Source organism: Chiloscyllium plagiosum, unplaced genomic scaffold, assembly GCF_037043375.1.
Source record: "Chiloscyllium plagiosum isolate Xiang-an unplaced genomic scaffold, Cpla_swu_hap1 HiC_scaffold_42, whole genome shotgun sequence".
In the NCBI taxonomy this organism is placed as follows: Eukaryota; Metazoa; Chordata; class Chondrichthyes; order Orectolobiformes; family Hemiscylliidae; genus Chiloscyllium; species Chiloscyllium plagiosum.
Genome location: NW_028270180.1, coordinates 8,906,890 through 8,927,104, shown reverse-complemented (window position 1 = coordinate 8,927,104; position 20,215 = coordinate 8,906,890). Strand labels below are relative to the sequence as shown.

General features: G+C 44.2%; 1 protein-coding gene across 1 annotated transcript in view; it reads left to right on the top strand.

Annotated features, from left to right (window-relative positions):
* Positions 1-20,215, top strand: part of LOC122542653 (sorbitol dehydrogenase-like) — a 72,600-nt gene that overhangs the window by 14,789 nt on the left and 37,596 nt on the right. The window lies entirely within an intron of this gene.

The window sequence follows — 20,215 nt, the reverse complement described above, 5'->3', positions numbered from 1 at the left end:
GTGGAGGCATCTGGGATCTGAGGCATTGGTGCATCCTGGACTATTTCATTGTCCAAGGTAGAGACCTGAAAGATATGCTCATGCCAAAAATTGTGGAGGTTTCTGACTATTACTGAATGGATCGTGGACATGTGTGCTCAGTGATGATCATTTGCCAGACACAAGACACTGGAAAACCTATGAAACCACACGGAGAAAGCTAAACATTCCTGCCTTGAGTGATCTGGAGCACTGGGGAGAGAGTGCCAGGCCCGTTTATATCGTGCACAAGAGCAAGTGCCCACTATTGTTGCTATCTATATGCCAGCATACTGAGTGCAACACACCTTCACCATCCCAAACACCTGGGTATCGACTATTGGAGTTGTTCCATAACAGAACCCCGAATGGCTTGACTTTATCTGAGTGTCATCACCAATCTCCCTCTACCACCCATCATCAGCATCCATTATTATCTGGACAGGACGCACTTCAACCTCACTCTTGATTGCGTCCAGGACAAACGTCACCCTCATGGACCTTCAGTTTGCAGCTGTCTGATTATGCACGCTGCGCAGGATGTGCAAAGAGCACTCAACCCTTTAAAGACATGCCCCATATCATTTTCAAACATTGCAAATCCGTAGAGATCCTCCTTTCCTTGGCCAGTTGTGTAATGCCCACAACATCTTCATAGTTGAAGTCCCTCTGGAGCCTGGGCAGCACTTCCTGCTATTAATGAACAAGTCCAGCACTGGGTCAACTGTGCCAGCACTGCTTTCAGCCTGCAACAACGTGTCTTTGACAAAAGAGACTTCTGGAAATCAGTGGTAGTTCTAATAATGCCAGTGCGTTGGCATCCTTCTCAGCTGCAGTGAAATCTGGGCCATCTTCTGAAAGCTTGCAGCAGTGGTCCTGCACCAGATTCTGAGGATGCAATGGGAGCACCTTTGGACCAATGCAAGAGTGTCCAGCCACATCAAAGCCCTGCTCCTGAAGAACTGTCTCTGATGGAGGGGACATCGCATCCAAACTCTCAAGAGCTGCTGCTCTCGGCAGGATCCCACCTCCTAGCTTCCCATTGGCCAGCTGTCAAAGAGCAGCCAACAGGAACATTTTATAAGGATGTGGTCAAAGTTACCCTAATGCACAGAGGCATTGATAACAATAACCTGGAAGAGAAAGCTGCTGATCGCTTGTCCTAGCACTTCTGGATTTGTCGAGTGTGAATCACTTGAGACTCCTCATCAACTGACTTCGAGGTAGAATGACCATGGCGAAGAAACATGAAGGATGCCAGCCTGGGGCACCAAGTTCCATTTCCCCTTGTAACCACGTGCCCCCACTGTGGGAAAACCTTTGCAAATTGAAAATGGGACACCTCGGTCACCCAAGGATTCATGTAGCCGTCTTCAGTTCTGAGGGACTGCTGCTGACAAAACCAACCTACCACCTTTTGATGTTTGCTGCCTTCACCTGTGATGCACAGTGACAGCACAAGACGCACTACTGCAACTCACCAAGACTCCTTAGACAGCATCCCAATGACTGCAGCAGTTCAAGAAGACAGCTCACTACCAACTCCTCCAGGCAAATTGGAGGTCAGCAGAATCTCTACAGTGTGGAAGTAGGCCCTTCAATGGAACAAGTCCACACCGACCCTCTAAAGAGTAACCCATTCCTCTGCCCTATTATCCAATATTTCCCCTGACTAATGCACCCAACCTGTACATCCCTGAACACCTATGGGCAATTTAGCATGGCCAGTTCACCTGACCTGCACATCTTTGGGTTGTGGAAGGAAACCGGAGCACCCAAAGGAAACCCACGCAGACACGGGGAGAATGTGCAAACTCCACTTGGACAGTTGCTCGAGGCTGGAATCGAACCCAGGTTCCTGGTGCCATGAGGCAGTATGTTTTATTGATGCTAGACAAACCAGTAACATGGACATCCCACAAACACATCTTCAGACAAACTCACCATTGCTGCAGTTCATCTAAATGCTTCTTGTCTATAAAGATGCCTACATTTTGATTGATTAAATAACCTTGCAACTATATGTTTTATACAATGCCCCAGTTTGTTGAGGACAATGTAATTCTAGAAGGGGCATGCCTTTTGAGGTATTGTATGATGTTGGAGCTCTTTCAATATGTAGTATAAGGTCAACTGTCATGGAGCATTTGCTTGTATGTACTTTTGAGTAAACCTGTTCAGTAGATATTATTCTACAACTGTGTAGCAAGTGGGCCTTGAACTGGGATCTCCTGCTGTAGGAGCAGAGACACTTTCTCTGCAATACAAGATCCCACAGCATCTGCTTGTGAAATGACTAAAGTTAGAATAGATATGCCTTGCTCTTTCTGTGAGTTCAGAAGGATGAACACTTCTTAAATTTATTCATGGAATCAGGGTGTCTCTTGCCCACCCCTAATTGCCCAGGGGGCAGTTAAGAGTTGACCCACATTGCTGTGGATCTGAAGTAGGCCAGACCAGGTAAGGAATGCTGTTTCCTTCCCGGGGCACAGATAGGCGGTTCTGTGGGGGCGAGAGAGACTCACGTTTGGTATGTTGCCTCCCAGGTGCAAGGGTACGTGACGTCTCTGATCGTGTTTTCCGGGTCCTTAAGGGGGAGGGGGAGCAGCCCGAAGTCGTGGTCCACATTGGCACCAAAGACATAGGTCGGAGGAGCGCTGAGGATGTTAGGCAGGCTTTCAGGGAGCTCAGTTGGAAGCTCAGAGTTAGAACAAACAGAGTTGTTGTCTCTGGTTTGTTACCCGTGCCACGTGATAGAGAGTCGAGGAATAGGGAGAGAGAACAGTTAAATGCGTGGCTACAGGGATGGTGCAAGAGGGAGGGATTCCGGTATCTGGATAACTGGGGTTCTTTCTGGGGAAGATGGGACCCCTATAAACAGGATGGTCTACACCTGAACCTGAGGGGCACCAGTATCCTTGGGGGGAGGTTTGCTAGTGCTCTTGGGGGGGTTTTAAACTAACTCTGCAGGGGCATGGGAACCTAGACTGTAGCTTTAGGGTGCAGGACCTGGAGTGTAGGGAGGTTAGGAACATGGCATCAATCTCAAAGGAGGGTGCCTGTAATCAGGAAAGTGTCTTGAAGTGTGTATACTTCAATGCAAGAAGTATACGAAATAAGGTAGGTGAACTTGCAGCGTGGGTTGGTACCTGGGATTTCGATGTTGTGGCTATTACGGAGACATGGGTAGAACAGGGACAGGATTGGCTGTTGCAGGTTCCAGGGTTTAAATGCTTTAGTAGGGTCAGAGGTGGGGGTAAAAGAGGGGGAGGTGTGGCATTGCTTGTCAAAGATAGTATTACAGTGGTGGAAAGGACGATGGATGAAGACTCGCCATCTGAGGTAGTTTGGGCTGAGGTTAGGAATAGGAAAGGTGAGCTCACCCTGTTAGGAGTTTTCTACAGGCCTCCTAATAGTCCTAGAGATGTAGAAGAAAGGATTGCGAGGATGATTCATAGAAGAGTGAAAGTAATAGGGTGGTTGTTATGGGGGACTTTAACTTTTCAGATATTGACTGGGAAAGCTATAGCTCGAGTTCGTTAGATGGGTCGGTGTTTGTCCAATGTGTGCAGGAGGGTTTCCTGACACAATATGTAGACAGACCAACAAGAGGTGAGGTCATACTGGATTTGGTTCTGGGTAACGAACCAGGCCAGGTGTTAGAATTGGAGGTAGGTGAGCACTTTGGGGACAGTGACCACAATTCAGTGACTTTTACTCTAGTGATGGAGAGGGATAAGTGTGCACTGCAGGGCAAGAGTTATAGCTGGGGGCAGGGAAATTATGATGTGGTGAGGCACGACTTAGGATGCGTGGCTTGGAAAAGTAAGCTTCAAGGCATGGGCACAATTGATATGTGGAGCTTGTTCAAGGAGCAACTATTGAGTGTCCTTGATAAGTATGTACCTGTCAGGCAGGGAGGAAAGGGTCGTGTGAGGGAGCCGTGGTTTAATAAGGAATTGGAATCCCTTGTTAAATGGAAGAGGGCGGCCTATGTAAAGATGAGACGTGAAGGTTCACTTGGGGCGATTGAGATTTATAAGGTAGCCAGGAAGGATCTGAAGAGAGAGCTAAAAGCAGCAAGAAGGGGACATGAAAAGTCCTTAGTTGGTAGGATTAGGGAAAACCCTAAGGCTTTCTATAGGTATGTCAGGAATAAAAGAATGACTAGGGTAGGAATAGGTCCAGTCAAGGATAGTAGTGAGAAGTTGCATGTGCAGGCTGAAGAGATTGGGGAGACACTGAATGAATACTTTTCGTCAGTATTCACTCAGGAACAGGACATTGTTGCCGATGTGAATACTGAGTCACAATTATTTAGAATGGACAGCTTTTGAGGTATGTAGGGAAGAGGTGTTGGAAATTCTGGGAAGGGTGAAAATAGATAAGTCCCCTGGGCCTGATGGCGTTTAACCTAGGATTCTCTGGGAAGCAAGGGAGGAGATTGCAGAGCCATTGGCCTTGATTTTTATGTCCTCGTTGTCTACAGGAATAGTGCCAGAAGACTGGAGGATAGCAAATGTGGTTCCCTTGTTCAAGAAGGGGAATAGGGATAATCCTAGTAACGATAGGCCGGTGAGTCTCACTTCTGTTGTGGGCAAAATCTTAGAGAGAATTGTAAGGGATAGGATTTATGAACATCTGGATGGGAATAATGTGATCAAGGATAGTCAGCATGGTTTTGTGAAGGGCAAGTCGTGCCTCACAAACCTTATTGAATTCTTTGAGAAGGTGACTAAGGAAGTAGACGAGGGTAAAGCGGTAGATGTGGTGTATATGGATTTTAGTAAGGCGTTTGATAAGGTTCCCCATGGTAGGCTATTGCAAAAGATACGGAGGTATGGCATTGAGGGTGAGTTGGAGGTTTGGATTAGGAATTGGCTGGCTGGAAGAAGACAGAGGGTACTAGTTGATGGTAAAGGTTCATCTTGGAGTGCAGTTACTAGCGGTGTTCCGCAAGGATCTGTTTTGGGACCATTGCTGTTTGTCATTTTTATAAATGACCTGGAGGAGGGACTAGAAGGTTGGGTGAGCAAGTTTGCGGATGATATGAAAGTCGGTGGAGTTGTTGACAGTGAGGAAGGATGTGTCAGGTTACAGCGGGATATTGATAAGTTGCAGAGCTGGGCAGAAAGGTGGCAAATGGAGTTCAATGTAGGTAAGTATGAGGTGATTCACTTTGGTAAGAGTAACAAAAAGATGGGGTACTGGGCTAATGGTCGGATACTTGGTAGTGTGGATGAGCAGAGGGATCTTGGTGTCCATGTACACAGATCTCTGAAAGTTGCCACCCAAGTAAATAGTGCGGTGAAGAAAGCATATGGCGTACTGCCTTTTATTGGTAGAGGAATTGAGTTCCGGAGCCCTGAGATCATGTTGCAGTTGTATAAGACTCTGGTGCGGCCGCATCTGGAGTATTGTGTGCAGTTTTGGTCGCCATACTATAGGAAGGATGTGGAGACACTGGAACGGGTGTAGAGGAGGTTTACCAGGATGTTGCCTGCTATGGTAGGAAGATCGTATGAGGAAAGGCTGAGGCACTTGGGGCTGTTTTCATTAGAGAAAAGAAGGTTTAGGGGTGACTTGATAGAGGTGTACAAGATGATTAGGGGTTTAGATAGGGTTGACCATGAGAACCTTTTTCCATGTATGGAGTCAGCTATTACAAGGGGGCATAGCTTTAAATTAAGGGGTGGTAGGTATAGGACAGATGTTAGGGGTAGATTCTTTACTCAGCGAGTCGTGAGTTCATGGAATGCCCTGCCAGTAGCAGTGGTAGACTCTCCCTCTTTATGGGCATTTAAACGGGCATTGGATAGGCATATGGAGGATAGTGGGCTAGTGTAGGTTAGGTGGGCTTGGATCGGCGCAACATCGAGGGCCAAAGGGCCTGTACTGCGCTGTATTCTTCTATGTTCTATGTTCTATCTATGTTCTAGTGGGTTTTAGGTGATGTTTTCTTTTTCCTCGACAATCAGCAATGGATTCTTGATCATCATTCGACTTTTCTTTTATTGAATTCAAATTCCACCATCCACCATGACCGGATTCGAACCTGAGTCTCCGCGATAATATCACTAGGCCATCGCCATCCCCCCAAAACATCTCTGGTTGTGTCTCCTTTTACCTTTAGCATTTCTCCCACATCACTGGAGACTGACCATTCAGGGGCTATGAGCAATAAAGAGAAGGGAGAGCTCCATGTGTGTGAGTGAGACCTGCAACACAGCCCTTTTCAGATAAATAAGGGAAAATGCCTTCCTGTTTTGCCTGGTGATGGGTTGATGACTTGTAATTGCTGGCCTCCTCTATTTGCGGACCCTGTACAAATCTATCAAGTTGGTTGCTAATTGTAAACAGTGCAGCTCAGCAAAGGGGTTCAGACTATACTGGATAACAGTGCTGCCCTTGTAGTGTAAAGGGTTAATTATATCTTTACACCAGGAAGAACTACTGAGTATGGCAGATCATGTGGAACAAGAGCCTGAATCTTAAAGGGTTACCTAGCATGACTTATTGTGCCTTGTAAATAGTTAAGGTTAATAAAACCTATTTATTTTTGCTCACGTGAGGGTAGGTTACATCTTTCTATGGGGTGGCAGATGGTGACCAGCCTCATGAAACTGGAGACCCACTGTTGGGAAAAAGCAGAAGCCAGGAGAAAACAGCATAAGGGGCTCCCATCCCGCCCCTTCCCCGTGACCACCTCCTGCCCCCAGTGTAACAGAGCTTGTGGAAGCTGCATCTCTCTGTACAGCCACTGACAGACTCACCCTGAGAGTGGAAGAGGGTCTGTGAGGGACCGCTGATGATGAAGAAACCGGAGGGTAAGAGGCAATAAGAGCTCTGAGTGAAACTCGGCGACAGTGCGATGTTCAGCATAAACCATGACGGCGGTGCAGTGATTCGACTCTAGGAGGTGGGAGAGGTGCCTGAAGAGAAGCTCCACGGTGGTGGGGTCCCGCAAGTAACAGACTTCAAGGAAACAAAGTGTAGCAGAGGACCCATAACAGAGACAGTACGAGGCAGCAAGAAACAAGAGAAAATAAACAAGTACATAGAGCATTACAAAAAATTTGAACAAGGATGGAGAAGAAGTCAGTACTAAAGAAAATCACCACTGGCAAACACTTGCAGAAAACGGAGTGTGGTCCTCTAGTAGGTATTGAACACAGCCAGTTTCATAGAAGGTCACAGACACAAAGAGACCAAGTCACAGTGGCAGCAACAGCACAGCCAATTGAAGACAACAGTCAGCACGTGTACCAACAGTCTGTAACGCAGAGGGGCAGGTGAGCTCTTCCTGGAGAATGTGGTAGAGCCACAGCAAGACTCCGACCTGCATAATTTCACAAACCTGTAGGACAAACTGTGAGTTGCAGAGATTGTAAATTACAAGAAAACAAATTTTACATTTGATGCAGTGGTTAATGTTTCCATTCTTTTGAAACAAAACATTCTCGGAGTATTCAACCTTTGGGACCCTGGTGTGGGTGGGGTGGGGGGTATTAAAATAAAACGAAAGGACAGATGCATGCTGGACTTCAGTAGAGTGGAAAAAGGGTCACCTAAACTCTGTCTGTTCCTCCTAACTACTATGCTACTGTAGTAGGTGGAAGTGTGTATGTAACCTTAAATATTCTTCAGCAAGCCAATACCAGAGCTACTGATTTCAATTCCGTACCATAGAAGGCTGTGGAGGTCAAGTAACTGAATTAATTTCAGAAAGGAATAGGTTTCTAGACTGAAAAGGTATGGGAAATAAAATATCAATGGTGATCATGTTGGACGTAGAGCATTGGACTGAATAACCAATTCTTGTTCCTGTTTTTCTATGTTAGTAATTCAGTGCACTGCCAGAACTGGGGTGCGTGGCCTCAAAATAAGGGGAGGTCACATTTTGGACTGAGTTGAGGAGGAACTTCTTCACCCAAAGGGTTGAGAATCTGTGGAATTCCCTGCCCAGTGAAGCAGTTGAGGCCACCTCGTTGAATGTTTTTAAGGCAAAGGTAGATTTTTGAACAGTAAAGGAATTAAGGGTTACGGTGAGTGGGCGGGTAAGTGGAGCTGAGTCCACAAAAAGATCAGCCATGATCTTATTGGATGGCCTAATCCTGCTCCTGGTTCTGATATTGTTATGGCAGTCATACTCGTCCTCAGACATGTAAAGTTAATGCTGACCTTTGAATATTTTCAGAAGAGGAGCTACAAAAAGCATCAAAGAAGGAGGTGCCCAGCACCAGAAGGCACTCTGGACTTTGTTTGCTCTTTCTGGAGACTGTCACAGAGAATCGGGTTACTTGTTTAGTGGAGTTTGAGATTTCTGAACCTTCCTGCACTTCCATTCGGGTGTCACTGTTTCAGAACACCTTGCTGTCTCTTTTCAGCAGAATCAGCCCTCTCTTGGAGAAGGGACAGTGGAAGTAAAAGCAACTGAAACTACAGTCAGATGACAAATTTGTTAAAGTGCTACAGAACAAACGTTATACTTGTTTCATCAACAAAGGAAACCAATAACCTCCATATAATTTTACAACACCTAAGTTGCCTACAGCCATTTGAGAAATCTCTAATTGCAGAGTTGGAGATCTTCAAATGGTCTCACAGAGATCGACATAATGATCCATGCTGAAGTTTCAGACAGGATGGAAAATGGCCCACCAACCCTGTTTACAATCATGCGCTGAGGCAATCAAGACACATCAGATACATTTAGAGAGAAAAGACTCTCCAAACTCTTGAACTGATTCACCAGAAGGAAATTCAACAGTTGGAGTCATAGAGATGTACAGCATGGAAACAGACCCTTCGGTCCAACCCGTCCATGCCGACCAGATATCCCAACCCAACCTAGTTCCACTTGCCAGCACCCAGCCCATATTCCTCCAAACCCTTCCTATTCATATACCCAGCCAGATGCCTTTTAAATGTTGTAATTGTACTAGTCTCCACCACTTCCTCTGGCAGCTCATTCCATTCACGCACCACCCTCTGTGTGAAAATGTCGCCCGTTAGGTATCTTTTATGACTTTCCCTCTCACCCTAAACCTATGCTCTCCAGTTCTGGACTCCCCAATCCCACAGAAAAGACCTTGTCTACTTGCTCTATCCATGCCCTTCATGATTTTATAAACCACTATAAGGTCACCCCTCAGCCTCCGATGCTCCAGGGAAAACAGCCCCAGCCTGTTCAGCCTCTCCCTATAGCTCAAATCCTCCAACCCTGGCAACATTCTTGTAAATCTTTTCTGAACCCTTTCAAGTTTCACAACATCCTTCCGATAGGAAGGAGTCCAGAATTGCAAGCAATATTCCGAAAGTGGCCTAACCAATGTCCTGTACAGCTGCAACATGACCTCCCAACTCCTGTACTATGACCAATAAAGGAAAGCATACCAAATGCCTTCTTCACTATCCTATCTACCTGTGACTCTACTTTCAAGGAGCTATGAACCTGCACTCCAAGGTGTCTTTTGCCCCAGCTTGGTGAGATGCTGGTGTGGTGGTTAATTACCCCAGATAGTTATGAGTTCAATACCCATCCAACCAGCTGGTGGAATTAAGTAGATGACACCTACAGTTGTAAAGTCTTTTTAGAATAATGAGCATTGATTATTGTAAAACCTCATCTGTTTTACTTGTATCCTCTTTTTGGGAAAGGAATCCACCATTCTTAACCTGGTCTGGTCTGCATTGTGACTCCTGATCCATAAGTAGACTCTTCATGTCTTCTGACAAAACTTTGTAAGCCACTCAATTCCAGGGCAATTAGGGATGGACATCAAAGTTGGCCTTTCCAGTGATTCCCACATCCCGCAATACAATGAAAAAAAAGAGCTTTCCAGGCGAATGGAGATCCCATTTGACTGTGCCACCGCTCAGAACTGAAGCCAGCTTTGGAAGAACTTGATACAGAGCAGCAAAAGAAGTTCTCCATCATTGACAGTGATCTAGTGTAAAGGGACTGATGACCCACAGTTGCGCTACACAGTCAAACCGTGGAGACTGAACCGCAGCACACTTCCATAGATTTCCAGAAATCCTATACACAGGTGACCAATGTTGTCACACAACTGAGGCTGCCAAAAGATAAATTGATCGAGGAAATAGTCTCGCTGTCACTGAATTTATTTGAAACTTGTAAATCATTGTGACTTAGTAGCTGAGAAAAGCCGAACATTCATTACATTTAAAAAGATACTCTTGAGGGAAGAAATGAAAATCTTCCTTCCCCTTCACAATGGAGGGGCAGTAAGTACTTGTTAAAGATGGAAATCAGCTCCGTAATGAGGATGATCTCTTGAAACAGGGTTTATAAAAACAACGAGGATGTAATAACCAACTGGCCATCTAGTCTACCCTAGACTATGGAGCAAGAATTTCTCACTGACCCAGTTTTCCCCAGAGACAAATTACTTCCCAAAGGAGTTTCAGAAACATTCATGGCCAGAGAAAAGTAGCCTTTTCCCATCACGGATTCCTTCAAGGTTTATAAAATCATGACTGGCATGGATAGGGTGAACAGACATGGAAGTTTTCCCAGGATGGGGGAGTCCAAAACTGGAGGACATAGGTTTAAGGTGAGAGGGAAAAATTACAGCATGAATACGCAGGGTTTAAAGGGTTCTGGGCCAAATACTGGCAAATGCGACAGTTCAGATTGGGATGTCTGGTCGGATGAACCAACATGAAGAAGCCTAACTGAGACATAGAATGCTGGAACTAGGGAGCATGAGTTAGACCAAGGGGTCTGTTTCTGTGCTTATGACTCTAAAACTCTATGATTATGATAATGATAGAGGGTCCATGCTTTCTACTCATTCTCCAGTAGAACTGAGAATGATGTTGCACTGTACATTAGTGCCACAAACCAAAGATGCTTTTGTATAGAGGATGGAGAGCAAGGGAGTAAAGAGTAAAATATTCATGGTTAATAGAATGCCCATGAAAGAGCGTCAGGGAGACCTGGATTAAAGCATTAATTCTTTCTCCTCTTCAAGAACAGCTATTTGACTTTATGCAAAAGGAGTTATCTCATAATAATACCAGACAACATGGAACTGGAGCCTGAGTCTATAAATACCTTGTAAATAGTTACATAAATAAAGCCTGTTAATCTTTGCTTGTAAGGGTGTAGACTGCACCTTTCCATATCCTCATTGTGTATCAGTTTCTAGATTGATCATGAACAGCTGTAGGACAGGTGGAACAGGCTCTCTCAATGGAATAATATTATCGAGAGTATTTCTACAAAGCAAAAACAAGTGGTAGGATACCACATACCAGTTACCTAATATCTACAAGTTAATGGATGGAAGTTTGTGGTTTTTCAGACCTGCATGATATGTCAGGAACACAATTGGACCAGCATCCACCACTTCCTCTGGTAGCTCATTCCATATACACACCATACTCTGCATGAAAAAGTTACCCCTCAGGTCCTTTTTAAATTTTTTTCCCTCTCACCTTAAACCTATGTCCTCTAGTTTTGGACTCCCCCATCCTGGGAAAAATTCCACGTCTGTTCACCCTATCCATGCCCATCATAATTTTATAAACCTTGAAGGAATCAGTGATGGGAAAAGGCTACTTTTCTCTGGCCATGAATGTTTCTGAAACTCCTTTGGGAAGTGATTTGTCTCTGGGGAAAACTGGGTCAGTGAGAAATTCTTGCTCCATAGTGTAGGGTAGACTAGATGGCCAGTTGGTTATTACATCCACGTTTTTATAAACCCTGTTTCAAGAGATCATGCTCACTACACAGCTGATTTCCATCTTTAACAAGGACTTAGTGCCCCTCCATTGTGAAGGGGAAGGAAGATTTTCATTGCTTCCCTCAAGGGTATCTTTATAAACGTAATTAATTGAGATTCCAGTTGTGGATCGAGAGGATGCATGGATGGATACTTAATTATTTTGGTAAGTGTTTAACATCTTGGGGCATTAAGATTTGCGCTAGTCACAAACAAACCTAACTTTAGAATAGCAACATCTAACATCTGGGAAAGCTTCTGTGTACTCTTAAAAGGTCACAAAATGTTATAATAATCTTGGGGGGATACAAGATGGCGGTGACCCAGCAAGTCTGAGTCTGTAGTGCTCTGCCTAAGACTTGGGCAAAGTGGGGTACCTGCCTTCACCACACCTTTTAAATCATTTAAGATAACTTTTGCATGATTAGTCATTTTACATTGAACTTGAACAGTTTGGTGTTGTTCTTAAAATGACTAAGGGCAAAAATTCCCAAAGTTCGCAACAGGCAGGGACCCCTCCCCCACCCCCTCCAGCAGCAGCAGAGACATCCGCGGCCACCTCGGGGGACTTACCTGCGGAGGCGAGCCTGATCTCTGGGGTCAACAAGCTGCAGGAGAAGATCGACGCCTTCCTCGAAGAATCCAGGACCAGGTGGGAGTCGTTCTTGGTCCTGCTGCAGAAGCACGACCGAGAACTTGAAAAACTTGAATAACTGCGTCGGAGGGGGCGGAGCAAAAGGCTGCGACCTCAGAAGCTGCTGCCGAATCGGCCGTGGGCCAGGTCTGGGCTCTAGAGCAGCGAGTCTGGACCTTGGAAGAGCATATCAATGACCTCGATAATTGGGGTCATCGAAATGGGAAAGCAAATCTTAGCAGGACTTATACACTTAATGGTAAGGTCCAGGGAGTGTTGCTGAACAAAGAGACCTTGGAGTACAGGTTCATAGCTCCTTGAAAGTGGAGTCGCAGGTAGATAGGATAGTGAAGAAGGCGTTTGGTATGCTTTCCTTTATTGGTCAGAGTATTGAGTACAGGAGTTGGGAGGTCATGTTGCAGCTGTGCAGGACATTGGTTAGGCCACTGTTGGAATATTGCATGCAATTCTGGTCTCCTTCCTATCGGAAAGATGTTGTGAAACTTGAAAAGGTTCAGAAAAGATTTACAAGGATGTTGCCAGGCTTGGAGGATCTGAGCTATAGGGAGAGGCTGAACAGGCTGCGGCTATTCCCGGGAGCGTCGGAGGCTGAGGGGTGACCTTATAGAGGTTTACAAAATTATGAGGGGCATGGATAGGATAAATAGATAAAGTCTTTTGCCTGGTGTTGGGGAGTCCAGAACTAGAGGGCATAGGTTTAGGGTGAGAGGTGATAGATATAAAAGAGACCCAAAGGGCAACATTTTCACGCAGAGGGTGGTACGTGTATGGAATGAGCTGCCAGAGGACGTGGCGGAGGCTGGTACAATTGCAACATTTAAGAGGCATTTGGATGGGTATATGAATAGGAAGGGTTTGGAGGGATATGGGGTGGATGCTGGCAGGTGGGACTAGATTGGGTTGGGATATCTGGTCGGCATGGATGAGTTGGACCGAAGGGTCTGTTTCCGTGCTGTACGTCTCTATGACTCTATGACTTCCCGAATGGGAAGAGGAAGGCCAGCTTGCAGTTTTTTTGGAGCAATGGCTCCCTCAAATGTTAAAGTTGGAGTTGGGATCAGGCCAGGTACGGGTGGAGTGGGCCCACCGGGTTGCTATACGCAGGCCCAGGTGGGACCAGTGCCCCCACCCGGTTCTGTTCCGGCTCCAATATTATAAAGAGAAGCAGACGCTCCTGGAAGCCTCCAGAGTCCTGGGGAAGGATCCCCAGGCCATGATGCAGAAGGAATCCAGGACAATGTTATTCCAGGACTTTTCTCCAGCCGTGGTCTGCAAGAGGAGGGCATTTGATGAGGCGAAGAAGCGCCTAAGAGACCTAAATATCCAATACTCCTTGCGTTACCCAGCAACGCTCCGCTTCAGCCACGAAGGATCAGTATACAACTCTGGATCACCGGAGAAGGCTAAAAAAATTTTGGACTCTCTTAAATAGACTGTAAGATTCAAACTGTATGGATAATGATTTTACTTTGTCCCCCCCCCCCCCCCCCCCCCCGGTTTATCCTTTCTTACCTTCTCCATCCCTTTTTTGTTCATTACCTTCTCTTGGGTGGGGGGGGGGAGGGCTTATTTGTTCTTCACTATGTGACTTCTTTTTTTACAGGCCGTGCAGCTTATTTGATTTGTGTGGGAGGGGGGTCTTGGTTTGTCCAACCTTTTTTTTTAGAGCAGAGTTCTCTTCTTCTGTCAACTTACTTAGTTTTCTAATAATTGCTAAGATTGTAACTTTGTCCTTTTATATATTTATATTTTGTATTATGTTTGCTAAATGCACCTAGGTGTTGGTGTGGGGGTGGGTGGGTTACTCACTTTCAACTTTGGTTTTATAGAATACTCAAATTTGTCTACTCCATTTTAAAATGCCTGGGCCGAGGGCAGGGCACTAGTTAGGAGACGTTATGATGGGGTTATTGATGGGTAGTTACTCCCCGTGGGAGCAAGGGGAAAAATTTCCTTTCAAATGTGTTTTGTATTGTTTTCTTTACTTAGGGATAGTTTTTAATTGTGTTGGTGTAAATGTCTTAAAGAATTTTTGTTTTTGTGAATTTTCCATGGTCTTTATTAAAGGTGTTTTGGGTAGGTTTCTTCCTCCTGGGGGGTCTCGGGCTTGCCTGGACGATCATGGCTAACCATTCGCTTAGGTGGTACACCTGGAATGTCAAGGGCAGTAATTCACCAATAAAAAGGACAAATATTATCAAACCTCAAAAAAGAAAGGGTTGATATAGCTCTTTTACAGGAGACACATCTACTTGACAAAGAGCACTTAAAATTACAACAGGTTGGATTTGACCAGACCTTTTTCTCATCTTTTAGCTCAAAAAGTAGGGGAGTAGTTATTCTCATTCGGAAGAATCTTCCTTTTAAAATCTTAAGCCAGATAAAAGATGAATCTGGACGGTATATACTGATCAAAGCCCTAATAAATGGAGAGGAGTGTGGGATTTTGAATCTTTATTGCCCCCCGGCACATCCCTTCAAATTTGTAACAGAAGCGTTCTCTAAGTTGATGGCTTTTGAGGCCTGCCATACAATTATAGGAGGAGATTTGTGGGCGGCACAGTGTTAGCACTGCTGCTGCACAGCGCCAGAGATCTGGGTTCAATTCCCGCCTCAGGCGACTGACTGTGTGGAGTTTGCACGTTCTCCCCGTGTCTGCGTGGGTTTCCTCCCACCATCCAAAAAATGTGCAGCGTCAGGTGAATTGGCCATACTAAATTGCCTGTAGTGTAAGGTTAGGGGTATGGGTGGGTTTCGCTTCGGCGGGTCGGTGTGGACTTGTTGGGCCGAAGGGCCTGTTTCCACACTGTAATCTAATCTAATCTAATCTAATCTAATTTTAATTGTATTATGGACTCAGAGACAGATAGGGTACTCAAGAGTACTATGAGTATATCTCTTAGATCTAGACATTTGGTGGATCTGAATAAGGAGCTGGGCTAGTAGATGTGTGGAGGTGTCTTCACCCCCAGGGCAGAGACTCTACTTTCTACTCTAACCCACACAAGTGTCATACTAGAATTGATATGTTTTTTGCTCCCTCGACCCTTTTGAATTCCATATTGTCCTGCAAAATAGGTAATATAGCAATCTCTGATCATGCTGCAGTATATATGGAAGTTAAGACTAGGGACGATGGGACAGGCCCCTGACATTGGCGTATGGATTCTTTCTTAATGAAGGATAGCAAATTTATAAAATATTTTTCTCAAGAATTCAAAACCTTTTTGGAAATTAATTCAGATATGGCCAGTAACCCATTGACGATGTGGGAGACCATTAAGGCTTATGCGTGAGGTTTGATCATCTCATATTCTGCGACCCAGAAAAGACGAAAGGGAGAACAACACCGCCTGCTCGAGGCTCGCTTGAAGGCAGCTGAGACATCGTATAATAATAGGCCCTCTATTATTAAGCTACAATGGATCCATAGCCCTTAGGACAGCCTTGAACACCGCACTTACTCAAACAGCAAAGAGGGAAATATTATTTGCAAAGCAAAGACTATATGAATATGGCAACAAGCATGGCAGATACCTAGCATATCTTGCTAGGAAAAAAAAAGCTCCTCAAGTTATCACATCCATTAGGGAAAGTGCTGGTACTCTGACTTGTGATCGTAATAGGATCAATACAGCCTTTAGAAAGTTCTATTTTGAATTGTATAAATTGCAGGACTGTGAGGATAGAACTAAGAAGATATAGTCCTTCTTTAAAAACGTGGCCTTTCTAGATTTAACCCCGGAGCAGGTGTTGATCCTGAATTCCCCCCTGACAACCCAGGAAGTACTTAATGCAATTAGACAGCTTCAGAGTGGCAAAGCACCTGGACCAGATGGATTCCAGGTTGAATTTTATATAAGATTTATAGGGGAACTGGCTGGTCCACTTATAGACATATATAATTACTCACATAGTCAGGGCTGCCTCCCGCCTCCGTGCAGAGAAGCAAATATTTCTCTCATTCTTAAAAAAGGAAAGGCCCCAGAAGATTGCTCATCATATAGACCAATACCCTTGCTAAATGTGGATTTCAAAATCCTTTCTAAAACGTTAGCATTAAGATTGGAGAGGGTCTTACCATATATCATAAAGGAGGACCAGACAGAGTTTACCAAGGGCTGTAGATCAGCTAACAATATTAGAAGGGTCTTAAATACGATACAAACCTGTCAACAGGAAAGGTTACCGGGGATAGTTGTCTCCTTGGATGCAGAGAAGGCATTTGATCGGGTAGAATGGTCATATCTTTTTTTACACACTGGAAAGGTTTGGTGTCGGAGAAGTATTTTCTAAATGGGTCTATATTATACAATGACCCCAGGGCAGCCATGATTACCAATGGTTTGGGTTCGGATAGCTTCAGTGTGGGTAGGGACTGTCGTCAGGGATGTCCTGTCTCACCGTTATTATTCACGCTAATAATCAAACCACTGGCGGAAGCTATACGAACCGACTCGTGCATAGTGGCTCTGAGGGTTGGTTCAGGTAAACATAAAATCACTCTCTATGCAGATGATATCCTCCTTTTCTTAAGTAATCCTTTGATATCCTTCCCCCGCTTAATTCAAGTAATCAATCTATTTAGTATGTTCTCAGGCTATAACATCAATTTTATGAAATCGGAGGCCATGGCGTTGGGAGGTCTCGCTAGTGTATCCAATTTATCGGACGGATCTTGCTTTCCCTTTTGGTGGTCACTGGAGGGTTTTCTATACTTAGGTATTTTTATCACCCCAGTATTTGGTCAGCTGTATAAAGCCAATTTTGTGCACCTACTAGAGAAAATAAGGCAGGACCTTCAACGCTGGGGAGATCTCCCAATATTCTGGTTAGGCAGAGTAGCTCTAGTTAAAATGAATATTCTGCCTCGTCTCCTGTATCCTATGGGAGTGCTCCCTTTGATGTTGCTGAGACTGGCGTTACGTAAGCTACACGGCTGGCTTGGTTCCTTTATTTGGACTCATAGACGGCACCTTATCAAATTATAAAAGCTGCAGCTTCCACAAGGACTGGATTTTCCAGACTTTAGGAGGTATCAGTTGAGTTCTTTATTATGCTATGTAGCTGATTGGGTCTCTTGTGACCCACAGTCAATTTGGTTCGACATTGAGACCTCCCAAGCAAAGTGTCCCCATATCAATCTTTAATTTTTAGATAAGATGAGTGCTATTATGGACTATTGCAAAAACCCTATTGTATTAAATACAATTAAAGCCTGGAGGATAATGCTGCAAGATGAAGGTAACCTACAGAAAACCTCTCCTTATACTCCTATATTGGGAGCATCAGGTTTTCAGCCAGGGCTGACAGACGCTACATTTAAAACCTGGAGGTCCAGAGGTATCTCTTGCTTAGGGGACCTGTTGGATGGGTTGGTTATGATGTCTTTTGAGCAGTTGCACCAGACGTTTGGACTGCCTAATGGAGACCTTTTTTCGGTATTTCCAAATATGAGATTATATACACATTAAGAAGACCTCGTTATTAGACAGCCCCTTCAAATCGGATAGGGAGAGAAGAGTGCTATGACCAATGGGTCCACTTTCGGTCAGTACTCTTTATCACTCATTATATAACGAGGTATCAAAAGACATGGAGCAACTGTTTAAAACATGGAACCAGGAATTCGGGTTAGAAATCCCTCTAGAAATGTGGGAGGACATCTGGGAAAACGCCAGAAAGATCTCTATTTGTAATAGAACACAAGCTATTCAATTAAAGATACTCCATAGGGCCCATATAGCACCTGAACGACTGGCAAAATTTAGGGTAGGAATATCCCCAATGTGTCCTAAATGCAAAATAGAAGTGGGCACTCTCAAGCACTGTTTATGGATATGTCACAAGATCCATAGATACTGGGACAGAGTAGCGAATGCTCTGACAGAAATCTTGGGAACAGAGATTGGATTGGATCCAATGTCTTCTATTCTCTCTTTCTGTGCAAGGAAAAATATCTTAGTGAATTGGGTAGCTGAGGGCCCTCCAGGACTTTCGAATTGGCACAGGTTAATCATGGAACATATCCCCCCTGACTTCCTCACAAATATGGTGCACCAAAAAACTGAATTATTCTATAAAATATGGCAGCCCTTTCTGAACTATATCGACACAGATATTTCGACCATATTGTCAAGGGCTTTTGTCTGGCTGTGGTAGTGGTTCTAGCTGGTCTGGAGGCCCACAGGGGGAGGAATCCCATATAAAGACGGATTTTATTATGACTTGATGTTAATTCATTTTGAGTATATACTTAATTATTTAATTATTATGTTATTTCTTACTAGTAATGTAAGATATCTTATTTTATGCTTTGGTTGTTTGTAGGATAGATTCTCCTGTTTTTCTTTTGTTGTGTTTTGGTTATTATTTATTTATTTTTATATATATTTAATTATATATTAGTGTTTGTACTTGTTTGTATTACTTTGTAATTTTGTAAAAAAATGTTGAAAAATTTCTTTTTTTCTTTCAATAAAAATACCTATAATAATCTTGGGATAGGTGGCATTGTACAGTGACTCAGTGAGCAATTCAGGATGATCGTGTTAAGACATGCCAGTGGTTTTGGAAAATTGTTATTGCAACAGAGTTAAAACCACTGTGGTTTTTATTGCGGCTTGTGTTGCAAGTCAGACTTTTATTTATCTCTGTTTCCTCATATAAACGACTTGATGATCACATCTCAGTTACAACCCGGGACCTAATTTTCTCTTTTATTTAGCTGGCATTGTTTAGATTGTACTTTTCTTTTTGCCGTTTGGTTATGAGAAGATGCTTAACTACAGGAAATTATACCAATGAGGAAGTAGACTGTACATTTTTACTGAGGGCCAAGGTCACATCCTTATTGGTGAATAATTGGGTAACCAATGTTGTGTCCATCCATTTTAGGCACCAGCTGATGCTACAATTGAAAAAGATAGTATCTCAAAGGGCAAAAGAAACAGTAATTATTGGAAATGGAAGTACAGGTGGTATTGGAACTCCGTTTTTAAGTACATAAGTTAGTGGGTTCATTAGTTTTGCTGGGTTTGTCCTTCTGGGATTTATCTGGACATATCTGCACCTCACCCACTCTCACAATGGACACAAACATGGAGCACCTGTCTACAGCATGGGTTGAGATATGGCTATCATTTGCTCCAAAGACCATCAGCTCAGATTCTGAGAAGGGATTGGCTGACATATCTGTTGCTGGGACTGACACGCATATAGAGTGAAACGAGATATGGAGTAAGCTAATTCTAAATATACCTATAATTACCCATTTCAGTTGTCACTACATTCAGTCTTCTCATCACCTGACATATAGTTCTGGCACGTTAAGGTATAAACATAGAAACATAGAAGATAAGAGAGCTTGCTTGAGCTTGCTGTGCCATTCAATATGATAATGTGATCATTGAGCTCAATGCTCTCATCCTGATTCACCTCCTTTAGTCACAAGAGCTATATCTACCTCCTTCTTGAAAATATGATTCACCAACAATTCTGCCAGACCTTGAGAAAGGCTTAGACTGTTTCTCGTCCTGCAAGGATCTCCCATTGATGGCTACACTGTCTGTGGTTGACAGAGAAAGCACCTCCATACTCTGAATACCTTAGATTGGATTAGATTCCCGACAGTGCGGATACATGCCCTTTGGTCCAACAAATCCACACTGACCCTCTGAAGAGCAACCCACCCAGACCCATTCCCCCACGTTTACCCCTGACTATGAACCTAACACTATGGGCAATTTAGCATGGCCAATTCACCTGGCCTGCACATCGTTGGACTGTG